General features: G+C 40.7%; 1 pseudogene; it reads right to left on the bottom strand.

Moving 5' to 3' along the window:
* Positions 1–424: 424 nt before the first annotated feature.
* On the bottom strand, positions 425–15,762 carry LOC104143414 (angiopoietin-1 receptor-like; annotated as a pseudogene).
* Between the last annotated feature and the right edge of the window lie 362 nt (positions 15,763–16,124).

Genomic DNA, 16,124 nt, shown 5'->3' with positions numbered 1-16,124 from the left:
GTTGAGGTTGGAAGGGACCTCAGGGGTCTCTAGTCCAACCTCCTCAAAGCAGGGTCAACATTGAATTCAGACCAGGTTGCTCAAGGCTTTGTCCAGTTGGGTCTTGAAATCCTCCAAGGATGGAGATGCCACAACCTCTATGGTGACCTGTTCCAAATAATTTTTTCCTAATGTCCAGCCCCTGACCATCTTGGTGGTCCTCCACTGAACTTGCTTCAGTTTATCGGTGTCTTTCTTGTATTGGGGGGGAGGGGCAAACTGGACACAGTATTCTAGGTGTGGTCTAACAAGTACTGAGTAGAGGGGGATAATCACTTCCACTTTTATCCTAGTAGTTGGGATAAACATTTATACTCTACAGATTGTTTACAGTAGTTACATTATTTAAAGCTTAATTTGTACAAGCCGACTTTATTAAATAGAGTTATTTTCTTAGTTGTTCCACAACTTGAGTTGTGATGTTCCTTGCCACCAAGTCTCAATGAATAAACTTAATTTAAAAAAAATGGAAATTACCATGGTAGCCATGAGCTTTGCATATATTAATTCTATATTGAAAACTGTAGACATCCAAAACCAAAGGAAAACTTTTGGTATTTATTAATTTTTGACAAAAGAAGAAAGTAGTTATTAGAAACTTACAGTTGATAGTGTAACTATTTCTTACATGATTCTCCATGATGTAATATTTGAAGAGGGCCAAATGGACCCCCCCAAAAATATGATTGTCTGTCAGGCAGGAAGTATACAGAATGTGGAAGCAAGGACAGGCTACCTGGAAGGAATATAGAGACACTGCCTGAGCATGCAGGGATGGAGTTAGGAAAGCCAAAGCCCAGCTGAGGCTTGAACTAGTGAGGAATGTGAAGGGCTTCTATATGTACAGCGGCAGCAAAAGGAAGGCTAAGGAAAACGTGGGACCACTGCTCGATGGGGCAGGAGGCCTAGTGACAAAGGACATGGAAAAAGCTGAGGTACTCAATGACTTTTTTGCTTTAGTTTCCACTGGTAAGGTTTGCCCTCAGGCCTAATCTAGTAGCAGAGTCTGGGAGAGTGAAACATTACCTACAGTAAAGGAGGATTGAGTTAGGGAGCACTTAAGCCATTTGGACATATACAAGTCCATTGGACCAGGTGGGATGCATCCAAGGATGTTGAGAGAGCTGGTTGATGCCATTGTGAGGCTGTTCTCTATCATCTTTGAAAGGTCATGGCTATTGGGACAGGTTCCTGATGACTGGGGAAAAAAAGCAAATGTCATATCCATCTTCAAGAAGGGCAAGAAGGAGAATCTGGGGACCTAGGGCTGGTCAATCTTACCTCAGGCCCTGGGAAGGTTATAGAGGAAATCCTCTTGAAAGCCATTTATAAGTACATAAAGGACGCAAAGGTGACTGGGAACAGCCATCATGAATTTACCAAGGGCAAATTGTGCCTGACCAACCTGATTGCTTTCTATAATTAAATGACTAGCTCAGTGGATGAGGGGAGAGCAGCAAATGTTGTTTACCTTGACTTTAGCAAAACCTTTGACGCTATCTCTCATAATATCCTTATAGTCAAATTGGTAAGGATATGGACTGAATAAGCAGATTATAATGTGGGTGGACAACAGGCTGGATCACTGGGCCCAGAGACTTGTGATCAGTGGTACAAAGTCCAACTGGTGACTGGTCACTAGTAGCATCCCTCAGGTGTCAATACTAGGGCCAATACTGTTTAATGCCATTATTAAAAACCTGGACAACAGGACGGAGTACACCCTCAGCAAGTTTGCAGATGATACCAAATTAAGGATAGTGGTGGGGTCGATATTCTGGAGGGCAGGGTTGCTATGCAGAGCGACCTTGACAGACTGGAGAAAAGGGCTGACTGGAACTTCATGAAGTTCAATAAAGGCAAATGGTAAGTCCTGCACCTGGGACTTGTCCCATGCAACAGGACAGGCTGGGGGCTGACTGGTTAGAAAGCAGCTTTTCAGAAAAGGACCTGGAGGTCCTGGTAGAGAGCAAACTGACCATGAGTCATCAGTGTGCCCTTGCAGCAAAGGCGGCCAACTGCATCCTAGGCTATATTAGCAAGAGTGGAGCCAGCAGGTTGAGGGAAATGATTCTTCCCCTCTGTTTGGCACTTGTGAGACCACATCTGGAGTGTTGTGGTCAGTTTTGCATTCCCCTGTACAAAAATGACATGGACATACTGGAGTAAGTCCAGCAGAGGGCCACCAAGATGGTTGGGGGCTGGAGCATGTTGAAAGAGGCAAGGCTGATAGATCTGGATTTTTTCAGCCTTAAGAAGAGAAGGTTGGGGGGAGAGAGTCTTATCGTTGTCTACAACTACCTAATGGGAGGGTATAGAGGAGACAGAGACAGACGCTTCTTGGAGGTACACAGTGATAGGACACAAGGTAATGTGTACAAGTTGGAACATGGGAAAAAAATTTTTACCATGAAGCTGGTCAAGCACTGGAACAGGGGCCCAGAGAGGTTGTAGCACCTCCATCCTTGGAGATATTCAAAACTTGACTGAACACAGCCTTGAGCAAACTGCTCTAATTGGCCCTGCTTTGAGTGGGGGTTTGGAGTCCTCCAGAGTATGATCTATATAATTCTATGATTCTAGAAGCTAAAATTTCAAACTTATTTTGATTTCATTAAAATACATAGTCTCTAAAAATAAATTGTTGTGCTCTCAAAAGGCAGGGAGTTCAGCACTGACCTGTTTCTGGCTTAAGTAGTCCATCCCTCTTGCTACATCTGCTGCAAAATGCAGAAGTTGCTGAGAAGATAGTGTAGTGGCAGTACTGTTGGTGATAGCAAATGCTGGGTCTGTCTCTAGCACTCTGCTTTTCTGCAGGAAGTCCAGCAAATTTCACAGAATCACAGAATGGTTTAGGTTGGAAGGGACCTCTGGAGATCATCTAGCCCAACCCCTCTTGCTCAAGCAGGGGCCTCTAGAGCACCTTGGCCAGGATCGCGTCCAGGCAGCTTTTGAATATCTCCAGGGAAGGGGACTCCACAACCTCTCTGGGCAACCTGTTCCAGGGCTCAGTCACCCTCACAGGAAAGAAGTTTTTCCTCATGTTCAGATGGAACTGCCTGTGGTTCAGTTTGTGCCCATTGCCTCTTGTCCTGTCGCTGGGCACCACGGAGAAGAGTCTGGCCCCACTCTCTTGACACCCTTCCTTTAGATATTTGTACACATTGATGAGATTCCCCTCTCAATCTTCTCTTCTCCAGGCTGAACAGGCCCAGCTCCCTCAGCCTTTCTTCATAGGAGAGATGCTCCAGTCCCCTAATCATCTTTGTAGCCCTCCGCTGGACTCTCTCCAGTAGTGCCATGTCTCTCTTGTACTGGGGAGCCCAGAATTGGACACAGAAATTTCCATGGGGAGCATATTCAATAGCAAGGTAAAGATACCTTAATGTAAAAATCAGCAATAGTTAGTACATCACAAGGTAAAAAGATGTTCTGTAACAGTATTTGTGTATTTCCATTACTGTAGGTTAAAAAAAATCCAATAGATGAAAGAAAAAATATTAAACACTGTAATTTACAGATACAGAAAAGAAGTTAGAGGTATTGGTCATCATCATCAATTTCAGAAGGATTATTGTGGTTTTGTAGCTCCATACCCAGATTTGTTTGGCTTTTTAATAGAAATGTTACAATTCACAAGGTCACAGAAGGGAACTGTATATGACATGCTCATAAACTGGTGGTTCTATATGCTATATTATTTCTTTTATAACCAACTTTTTAAATACATGTACCCAAAAGTCTCTTACCCTGATGTTCACATGCGCCTGAAATATTTATGATATTGGGATGATGACCAAGTTTACAAAGAACTTCAAGTTCTCCAGCAAAGTCTCTGTGATCATCTTTTGAGGCATACTCTGGAAATCAAATAAACATGCATTTTTGTTTTTCTTTGAACTGAATTTATGTGATATCATTGTTAATTATGATGACTTTGGACTGCCTGGAGTACTACTACTTCATCCCTAAAGAAAGAGGAAGACTCTAAGATACATCAATCTTTATAAAATATTAATGGTTTTTCAATTAAAATGAACCATAATGTCTGTAGCAGCCATCTGCACCAAAAAAAGCCTTAGCGTACCACACATGTCACTTCCCTTATTATTTGAGAATGTTGTATCCTATAGCAGATCATGCAAATCTAGGAGTCTAAGGATCCTTCCTGTTGTGTGCTGTTGATCATATCTGCCTATATACAGAACCTGGTGCTTACCTTTGTTGATCATCATATTTAGAGTCTGTCCTAATTTCCTTAGATAATTACCCAGAGAATTGTAAGAAAAAATATCTCAATTCTTGTAGTATTCTAGTTATTGTGGGTATTTCTGGATCTTGGCAATCATGCCCATTAAGTACAAAGTTAAGTGATCCTGATAGTATAGTGCTATCATCTGATCTACTAAAGTAAGGCAAGATGAGCAAATTTTGTGCCCCAAGGTGAGCTCTGTGCCACATCACTATGAAATATATCTTTTAATAGCTCCCACACACAGATGATAAACTTACACATGAGGTTCAGTGCTTACTACTACAGTATGAATTGAGCAATAAATAATAATTAATGATAATAATTAAAAGGAAATAAAATTGTTACTTCACAGCAGAAATACAACCCTCAAGACACAAATCTTGCTATGATTTCAATATTAATTTGGAGTACTGAGTATTTAAATTTATTTTAGTGGGGGGGCTATTAAGCATTTCTTATGATAGGACAGCACTAGGCAGGAATAAAATAACAGGTCTTCAATCTCAGAGTCTGTGATTTTTACCAACCCTTCATCCTTTTAATTGCAGCATCCATGTGTAAGCCATCCTTCTTAATTTGTGCTTTAAGGACTTGCCCAAAGTTACCCTCTCCAATCACATATTGAAATTTGATGTCATTCCACTTAAGAACTGGATAGACAGCGGGATCTGGGCTGTTTTTAGCTTTCCTGCTTAGTGTGAAAGTACCTGTGTTAAACTGTACAGCTGGCTCTTCCCTCTGTAACAGAATTAAGCAAATGAAATTAGCTGTGATTTATATCTTACTGAGCAATTCTTTGATTACACTGACTGTATGCATGTGCATTCACTGTGTATAAATACAGAGCCTGATCCATCTCTTGCTTACATTGAGTGAAGTAGAACTTGTGCCTATTTCCGATACTGATTGCATCAAGCGCTTGTGCCACCGATCAGGCTCCTAACTTGTACCTTTGTAGATTTGGGCCTCCTGAACAATTTTATGATCATCTTGGAGACTGAAGGGGCTGGGCAAAAACTCACAGGTAAAAATGCTTTTAGAACCAGTTTTAAATGTCAAGCTCTAATTCAAATTAGGATTGACTCAAGTCTATGCCAGTCAGGCTCAATAACAAGAATGAGGAAAGAAGAATCATGGTATGAAAAGACAGAGAAAATTATCTTCTTCAGTATTTGAGGAAATATCTCCACTTCAGTCATACATGCCCATGGAACACTTTTGTGGGGAAAAGATTTTGAGGACAAGGAAGAGCTATGGAGGATGATGAGGCCAACATGAATAACCACACTGACACAGGAAGACTGGAAACCCACTGCCACATTTTGGAAGGCCTGAACCATTCTGTGCTGGATGTTGGTTTGCTTTAATTGCAGTATGATGAGAAAGGCCAGGAGGATTGTTATACAGGTCATCCCTGCTGAGCCAAGGATACCATTTTATCTCCCTTTGATTTGTATGGAGCTGTTGAGAGAGGACAAAAAGGGGTCTTAATTACATCCAGTTAATCCTGGGAGAGCTATGAGTTAGGTATATACCATAGGTAAATACTCTCATCTTACAGATAAACAGTATAAATGCATGGAAACGTATCTCTCTGCTTTCCAAAAATGGCACAGATGTTGGATGGTCTGATTTTTAGATGTCTGAGCACCTGCAACTGCCCTTGTATTCAGGCAGAGCTGAGAACATGCAACTTCCCTGTAATTTGAGTAAAATCAATAAAATTCACTGGCTAGTGTAATCTAGAAGGTCCAATTCAGTGATCCTTACTTACCCTCAGCAACATGAATTTATTGACTGTTGGACACCCACTAGTAGAGACACACAAACACTGTATGTTGTCATTTCACCAAGGCCATGCAATGAGCTGAGGATCAAACTCTGGGGCTGTTCTGTCTATGTGTGATGTATGTCAAAAATCAGAGCAAAATCAAAGTAATAAAAAAATTAAATATTAAAACTTCTGTTCAGCTAGCTATTCTACACCATCTGCCCTGGTTTGTGCTGAGTCCAACATGCTGGAGTGACCTACCTTTTGTTTCTGGAAGAGTCTTCAATTCAGAAGATGTGTTTGGGTTGCTCAAGCCAATGTTGTTTTGGGCACCAGTCTGGACCCAATATACAGTGTTTGGCTCAAGGCCCTTGAGATGATACTGAGTAATGGTGGTATTCTTTATGATAATATTGATGTGGTTGTACTCAGCTTTGCCATAAATTTTGTAGCTGATGATGATGGAGGAGATGGAATGTCCTTCAGGAGTTGTCCAAGAGATGACTGAGGATGTGTCTGTGTTGTTAGAAAACTTGATGTTGTATGGTTTAGGAGGGATTCCTATGAATAAACACACACAAAATATCCTAACATACATCCACTCTTTTCTCCTTCACTCAGTGAACCAAATACTTTCCTTCATGTTCTTTCTGTCTTAAATGGAAACAGAATTTTTTTGATATGCTATGAAAACTGAATTTAAAAAAAACAACTTAATGTGCTGTATTGTCACCAATATTGCAGTACTGCATACTTCCAGCAGCAGTCCCAATAGCATTCAGCATGCATCTGTTCTTGGAAAAAGAAGTGAATGTTCCAGGCAGTACTGCAAGGACAATATGATTGCCTTTGAATTAATGCAGAGCAGTTCATTTACTTCTATATTGAATTGTCACCTCTGTGTGATTCCAAGATTCCATACTTTCCACTGCTGCAGAGAATTATTCCCTGTCAGGCTACAGGCTGTTTTAGAAAGGAAGGAAATCAATACCAGCATTCCCAAAAATCATCCAGAAATCATCAACAGGATTAAGACCTTGACTTGTGGCTATACCCACAGCTGCTAAGATAAGTATCTTCTCTCAGAAAAATGTACTGTAGTGATTTGGGTTTTTTAGTGCAGGTTGGCATCAGAGGTCAGGTAAATAGTGTATGACAGCCATTGATATTTCTGTAAATATGTGCAGGGCCTAAGTCAGGGTCTCAGTGAGGGCTTCCTCACATGATCTTTAGGGATTAAAGAAGTAGTCCAGAGCCACATTACTGAGTAGTGCACCTCTCCAGCGTATGGTATTGGCAAGTGGTGCTTGTCAGGCAAGCACGCTACTTCTGTGAGCAGCCCTCAGGGAGGGGGTCTGTTGTGCCATTATGAAAGGACACTATTCTTACCACTTCCTATGCACTTTGGGAATTCAAACATGCTCATTGACCTTCAATGCAGCACACTCAAAAACTACCCTTCTTTCTCAGGGTCTTGAAAATATATTGCACCTTCTCTAAGTATCAACTTTTTCAATATTGACATAACTGAATTGACAGGGCCTGAAGATTTTTTTAGAACAACAAAATAGCTTGGAGTATAGAACTCTATGGGTTCATCATCCTGAGGTGAAAAAGCTCCAAAGTGAGTTAGAAGCATGAATCTCACTGAAATATAGAAAGCCTGGGCACCCAAGTTTTCTGTTTGTTTTTCTCCAATTTTTGGAAAACTTATTCTTAGTGGCTGATAATTCCCAGGATAATAATTTGTTTGATCACTTAGCTTGCCCTCTTAAAAATAGAATCATAGAATCACGTAGGTTGGAAGGGACCGCTAGAGGTATCTAGTCCAACCTACTGCTCAAAGAAGTCCCAATTAGAGCAGGTTGCTCAGGGCCTTGTCCAGTCAAGTTCTGAAGAGCTCCAAGGATGGAGATCCCATAACCTCTCTGGGCCCCTGTTCTGTCATTTGACCACCCTCATGGTGAATTTTCATTCCTAATATCTAATTAGAATTTTCCATGGTGCAGCTTGTGTCTGTTGCCTCTCATCCTGTCATTGTGCACCTCCGAAAAGAGTGTGTGTGGCTCAGGCTTCTCTATTCCCTCTTATTAGGTAATTGAAGATAGAAATAAGATCCCTCGTCAGCCTTCTCTTCTCAAGACTGTATAAACACAGTTCTCTCAGCCTCTCCTCGTACATCCTGTGCTCCAGCACCCTAATCATCTTAGTGGCCCTCTGCTGGACTCACTCCAGTATGTCAGTGTCTTCCTTGTACTGGGGAACCCAAAACTGGACACAGCACTCCAGGTGTGGTCTCACAAGTGTCCAATAGACCTGATGGCTACGCTCTTGCTAATATAACCCAGGATGTGCCCTCTTTGCTGCAAGGGCACACTGCTGCTGCTGCTGCTGATGATGATGATGATGATTAGTGGTCATCAGAAACTGTGTTACAAAGGAGGATTACATTTAATGGAGTCATCAAATGACAGTCAAATTTTGATCATTGGGGAAAAAGGAAGAATTAAACAGAAGTGAATCAGCTACTTACTGTCACTGAAAGTTCATGCATATAGGTAGTTGCTCCATTCTCCTTGGGACCTGGTGTTCACCTGTACCCTGCACATGTATTGCTGCCTGGGCTCAAGGTCTTTAATGATCAGAGTGGACACATTTCTTGGCACTTGGGTGATAACACTGTTCTTACCACCATTGTCATTCACTCTTCCTTTCTACCTCAATACAAATTCCATCCTCTGTCCTAGGTGTTAAAGGATGCCACGACAAATTCAGTGATGTCATACTTTTCAGAAGGAAAATGAGACCTTCTGGTGGAGGAAGACCTTGGAGAACCCACAGTGAGAGAGGGAACATTATTTCATATCCTTTGGATATTTGCACACCCATGCTAGTATTAATCAAGAATCTGATTCTGCCCGACTGATTTAGTGCCTGCTGGTTCCAAATGAAGCCATCATTCTAATGTGGTTCTCTAGACCTAGCAGAGACATGGATTTCTGCTGAGGCAGCATGCTCAGCACAAGAAATGAATGCTTTGTTCTGTTTATCTGGGACACTGGAAATGGTTTTAATGGCATGATGTATCTGTTTCTCAGGCAATGGGTTATGAGCCTTGTGGTACAGATGAATAAAAAGGAAAGGAAGGTTCAAAAACAAGGGTCTGATATGCTAGCTAAAATAGCTGGTCCCAATCACATGCCTTATCTCAGAGTGACAAAGGGCACTCCTCCCCCCCCCAATTTGGCAACAATTACATGAGTGACTCTTAGATGTTGATAGGCTCAGAGTACCTTATCAACAGCCGTTGGTGTGGGTGTCAACAAAAGGGTCCCTTCACTGGACTAATGATGTAAAGTTCACTATTTAGCCATGAGAAGAAGCTAGCTAGCTCTTTTGCTCTTGTTAGATAATTTCTACTGGAATGTTCATTTATTTTGTATTTCAGTATTCAATATGGGCTGTATTTTCAATGAACTGAAAGTTTTTCTGCTTATTCAAACATTTTAATTTTAAAAATAAACTAATCTAATATTGAGAGGAAGGACTGGCATACAGAAGTGATCTCTATCCCCAACTCTACTATATGTTCACTGAGTAATAAGTATCAGGCAAAATATCCAAATTTTCCATTCCAGGTTTTCCCACCTACAAATCAGGGAGAATAATATCTATCTCCCCTAGATGAGATGCTTTTTTTCCCCTTTTCATTTTTCTTTGCTTTGCCTGAGATTATTTTCATAGGATCCAAATAGACTTTAGATTAAGCCCTTTCTTTGTACAAATGAAAGTGTTCCATCAGAGTTCAGGGAACACAGAGAAGACTAGCTGAAACCTTGCCTTTTTGAAATGCCAAAATCATGACATATCAAGTGCAGCTGTGGTGAAGCTGGCCTCTGGTCCAGGATGGCCTTTTCCACCTTCCCCTTGCTGACTCAGCTGAACACAGAACTGATATTCTGTTTCTGGTTTCAGATTATCAAGTCTTTTGGTTTTTCCTTTTACTGAGAACAAAAGGAGAAAGGAACAGTAAAGTCACATGCTAAAAATGATAAGGAAGAAAAGACTTAGAAAATATTTCTGAATCACAGTATATGCAAGGTAAGACATTCAAGCTCTTCAGTTGTCTACACACTCTAGGACAAGCTATTTAGAAGTATAAATTACTTATTTTTAATGAATATAGCATAAACCATTTGTGGCCACTGGGCCCAGATCCAGCCCAAGGGATGTTTCTATCTGCCTTTCCTTCACAGTAGAATGAGCCTGATTGCTCAAGCAGTGTGTATTGACAAAGAGCTGACCACTGCCTCCTGCACATAGCCCAGCACTTCAAGGCCAGACTGCCACTGCCACGTCCATGTGGGGAGAGCAAAGTGTGTTGGAAGCATACCTTTGCTTGCCCATGTGTGTGACTCAGCAATTAAAGCTGCTGTCACACAGTTTACAAGGAGAAGCAGGCCAAAATCTGGAACCTGACCTCAGTGTGTCCAGATTTTGGACTACCTTGTTTGTTCATTATTTATTAAAGCTCCTATAATGTTTCCCATAATGCTTTAGGCCTTGCATAGAGTCATAGAAAAACATGGCTATTAGAGGTCTTCTAGTCCATTTCCTAACACAGGCAGGCTCACCTTTACCTATACCATTCCCGACAAATGTTTGTTTAAGATCTTATTTTTAAAGACTTTCAGTGATAGACAGGAAGGCAGATTATATATGTTCCAGGGGAGCTCTGCAGTGCTCCTTACTTTTGAAAACCTGGTATCTGAATGAGAGTTTTCATCAGCTGAGCCCAACAGTAGAGGAGTATTTATTTTAGGGCAGGAGTGGGGAACCTTTTGGTTACTGAAGGTCAAATAGACCTTTTTAATAACTTGGTGTACCACATCCACATTAACATTATACACTAATATGAGAAGAGTCACATGGCCAATCATAAAAGAGCCTAGGGTAAGAGCAAGCACCACATTATAAATATGTTTCAGCATGCAGATGAAGTTTGTATTTGATGGAATTAAGGAATGGCCTCTTACCTTCCACAGACAGCCAGGACTGATCATATTTTGCTGGCTTGTACAGGAGTTCTGTTGACACAACGGGTCCATCTCCAAGATGGGAGTCAGCATTGATATTAATAATGAGAAAATTATGTCCATTGTCTATCAGCCTTGGGGCATACTGAGGCACAGGAGGAACTGAACAAGCATGAATGCATTAAACCAGCCTTTTAATTCCCTGTATCAGCAAAACTCTGGCATCTTCCTAGATTTACAGGAGAATGGGAGAGATTCTTTCAAACTCTTGCAAAGTAGACAAAGGTTTGTACCCTAAAGCTGAGGGTTTATATCTTTCCCAAAACACTTGTGTTTTCTTTTAATCCATGCTATCACATTTATTTTTCAATATACATAATCAGGTTGCTGCTTATAACAGGCTTCTGTTCATATTTTGAATGTAGATATTTATTAAGACATTTTCCTGAAGTGCAGAGTCCTGCCATGTTGGACTAGCTTATAAACCTCCTCCCTTAAAAGTAAAGAGGCAAAGACATTTAAAGTGATCTACAATCTTTCCTTTAACTGTAACTTGGAATAGCTTCTTTGTTATTCCTGCTACTGTTTGAACCCTGCAGACCCAGGTTCCTGTGTCACGAGGTTGGATTTGATTAATAGTAAATATTACCTCTGAGCAATTGCTGGTAATAAGTAAGGAAGGCTGAAATGGCAAAACACATACAGGACCTGAAAAATATGGGCATTTGGGAATATTCCCCATGTCCCTTTTCTCTCAATTTAGGAACTCGTCTAGAGTTCAGTGATGTCAATTGAAAAGCCCTATGAAGGTCCATTTCATATATTCCTGTTGTGTTTCCATTCAGGAGTTCTTCTAGTGTAGATAAGGAAGCCCTGATAACTGCTGGATTTGACCATGCATCTCATTTCCTCATGTGTTAGTCTACAGTTTTAATATTCCTATTGTCATGGTCCTGAGCGCACTCCCCCTGTCTAGGAGTTTAGCTCTCCCTGCTCAAGGCCAGCTGGCTGATAACAGCTGTTGTGAAGAAAACTAGAAGCTTCAGCAGAGGCTTCCCCCCCACACCCACACCCACACTCCCCTCCTTTCCCTTGGCAGCTGCTTTTAAACTGAGGATCTCTCCCCAGCCCTGCCTGAGCCACACTGCAGCTGCATTGCAGCTATGTCTGTGCCCAAGATCGTACCTCCCTCATTATCGACCTCAGACCTGCCTCATCACTACAGACTTGCCTGGTTATCACTGGACTGTGGCTGACCCTGGTTACAGTCTTCAGAACTGATCCTGACCCTGACTTGCTGGCTTGACTGCCTGGCTCCTTGTTGGTGAGGTCACTGCCCTGCCTGACTTGCTGTCACCCTCAGCTCCTGACTCTCCTTTGTTAGAAAAGGAAATCATTGTAACTAATTCAGCTCCAGCTTAGCACTAGTGCCTAAAGTAGATGAAGCCTGTAGGCCGCAGGACTGAACTGTAATGAACTCAAAAGACATTGCTGACGATGGGACTGCAAAACCAGTTAGAACCAGCCCTCAAGGATACAGAACAGAATGAACAGAAGTAATGGTTGACCTTCGGATAAGATAAGGCACTGTGAAGCAGGAACATAGCAACCGTCCCGGGACATAGACATGAACCAATGAAAAGGAAAGAGACCACCGACTCAGTAAAGAAGATTGGAAGAGACTTTCACTGGCAGGCAGGGAAATAAGACTGTAAGGAGTATAATTACTTAAGAATTCTTTTGTTCTGGGTCCCTCCCTGGAGGCACCCAGCTTGAGCTGTTATTATGTCACTGTACCGCTAATAAATTCACTTAATGCAGGATTGTGTGTGACTCTGCTCAACAGAAACCTAGGGTCAGGCTATTTCTGTAACACCTTCACTTGTGGAGCAGCGTGCCCTTGCTGCTTCTTGATGCCTTTTTATTCTTCACATAATGAATAACTTTCTTTCACAATATTCTGTCCAAATAATCACTACTTCAGAGACAGCGGTTGGTTTCCACTCTATTTAGTGACAAAGTTTTTATATAGGAAGAGCACTGTAAAATGAGGCTAACACCATGGTGGATAAGTCATGGCCATTTTTCCACTTTATCCAAAAATTAATACTTATTTCCATTCTCATTTTTGAGAATTTCAACATATTCAGACTTATTTGTTGAACAGTTCATAGACTATGTGTTGTTCATGAACCACTCATCTAAATTATTTGCTGTTTATTATTTTGTTTGTTTGTTTGTTTTTTGGCTAGCCCTCTAAGTCATGTGGATTCCTGTTGTGTCCTAAACTTTTTTAACAGGAAGACAGAAAATAAGGAATAGCAAACATGAATAATGTGGTCATCTCAGAATACTGGAATTTCACACTTCATGCCTGAAAAGCATAGTGTGCAATATTTATAAACAAAAGCAATAAACATAAGAAATAATAGAAAGTAATTAATCAGAGACCTACCTTAAGGACAGTTCCATCTTGTTTCAACAGTTTAAATTCTTCAGATTTAGGAAGTGGTTTACCAGTAGCTATACAAAAAGGCTTAAACTCTACACCAGAATTGAGTTCCACAGGTTCTAATAAATTCTCTATATGAGGTGAAAGATCTGTTGAACCTAGAGAAGGTATACAGTATTTATAATGTCATCTTTAGAAGAGAACTTTAAAAAGGTAACTCCAATCCAGATTTAGGAATATAATGAACACACACACTTGACATCACAGACAAGGTGTTCAGTTCTCTCCTCGCTCACACAGGCATACACAAGGATGAAGTAAAACTGGTGTGAGAAGAGACACAATCCCAATATTCTTTTTTCCTTTTTTTTTAAACATTCTAAGCACAAACAATCTAGCTATAGTAAAATCATGCAAGCATTTTGTAATGAATGTGCAAAATCCAATTGCTCTTCATTACCTCAGCCTATAATAAAAGAAGCGTGAAATCAGTAGAGGATAGAATTGTCTGGTTCAATTATGGTCTCATTTTTCCCACTCTTTTTGAGCTTGAAAGCATCTACAAGCTAACCACAGGTTTGTCACTTTCTTTAACAAGCAGGAATAATAGATGCTGAGGGTACCTTATATAATATTGTGTGCCAACCTTGCCTGAATCCCAAGAGTGCTATGAGATAGCAACCATTTAAATTCATCACCTTCTATTTAGCTCTGCAGGTTTAATTCTCCTAGAGATAGAGCAGCTCTGAACTATACAGTTGTCCTGATGTCCCAGTATCATGAGATAGATGGTGTATGAGTATATGCACCTGAATAAAAAGTAAGCGATGGTAAAGCACCATGAGCCAATCCAAAGGTTGATCATTGCAGACCACACGTGCAACTTTTCCTTGTGTCAGTGAGTACTGTAGTCATCCCTTGATGTTAATGTTAGTGTCAAAGCCTATGGAGTAAGGGGCGCAAATCTACCTCTAAAGAAAGATGTTAGATGTAACTGTAGCATACCAGATGATGCAGAGGTTGTCAACCACTGCCTTACAACAAAGGTGTGTGGATGTGCCCTGGGCCCTTGTAATGAAACAGACAGTATGGGGATATCAGCCACTGCTGCACTAATGGTAATTTCAGGCAATAGAAACAAACATAGTTTTTCTCCCTATGTGCTGCCTACTCCAATTATCCCAGAATTCAAACTAATTAGCACAGATGCAGATATACACTACCGCAGCTATACTACCAATGCCCCTCTATAGAGGTGCCCTCAGCTTTGAGAATGCACCAGCTTGTTCAGAGATAGCCTGGGGATCTCTAACACAGGGCTGTATTTCCCAGTACTGATGTACCCTTAAGACCTTATATTCATCCTCTCTGCCAATAGAATCTCTTTTGGAAGGGGAGAGGGACAAGAGGGACAAGCTAAATCATAACCATAAAAACAGCCATACTGGTTCAGAGCAAGGGTTCATCTTGCCCAACATTGTCCTGTCTCCAACACTGACCATAAATGGATGTCTAGAGAAGAATAAAACAGAGTAAGCATATTTGATATTTCCCTCTCAATACTCTGCCAACCTCCATTACTGTGTACAAATAAATGAGCAATTTACAAAAAGAATGTTTGCTTACCTTTCTCACATGTTTTTCCCATAAAGCCTGGAGGACAGATGCAGTATCTTCATGACAAATGCCATTGTTCATGCAAACAGGGCAGCGAGAGCTACAGGTAGGGTCCCATTTCTGAGCTTCACACCCTTTTATGAAAAAGTATAATAGAATATGAGTTGTTTTTTCTTATTCAATAACAAACTAATCAATCTGTAAAATTACTTTGGATTAAGACAAGTGCTTTGATATATAGCAATGTGATCCATGATGATGCCCAAAAGCCCTGGCCAACTGATCTAATGTAAGGAGATACTTCATTCATTATGGAAGTGCCCCCATTTTTGGAGCAGAACTGTTTCACAGTACACAACAACACTATGTGACATTTTCAAGGCATGAACTGAAAATCTCTTCATTTTTTGAAACTAGTAGTTTTTTTTAGGTTGGAAAATTTTGTTTGGAAGTTGGCAAAGATATTATGTTTAATAATTCTTATGACAAGGGCCTAAGACCTACAAATCCTCCAGATCTCAGCATTCTGGTTCACCTCAAATTTATTATGCTTATAGTATGCCAGTAGCTTATAGATCAGCATCATTGGCATGGTGCTAGTATCTGGCAAACCATTAAATTTTCTGTAGCAATATTTTTCTCAAAAGCATATTAGGCTAATTTCATATCTTCTGTATCTTTACTGTCTTCATTGGAACTTTATACCAAGGATCAAACAATTGGGACCCATTTCTGGTAAACCAAGAACAGTCAGTATCAGTCAGTTCTAGTGCCTGTTGTGAGTTCTTTCCTATTCCACAGTTTAAAAAGTTACCACCATTAATTCTGCCAGTGTCAGTTTTGACACTGATTCACTAGAAGCAAAGATCAGGCTCTAACCTCCATCACAAGAATGTATGACTTCCTCATGCAAATGTTTAATTTATTCAGTGGGAGCTGAGAGAACTCAGTAAT

The sequence above is a fragment of the Struthio camelus genome, chromosome W, assembly GCF_040807025.1.
Source record: "Struthio camelus isolate bStrCam1 chromosome W, bStrCam1.hap1, whole genome shotgun sequence".
Taxonomy (NCBI): Eukaryota; Metazoa; Chordata; class Aves; order Struthioniformes; family Struthionidae; genus Struthio; species Struthio camelus.
This window is presented reverse-complemented; position numbering and strand designations above follow the sequence as displayed.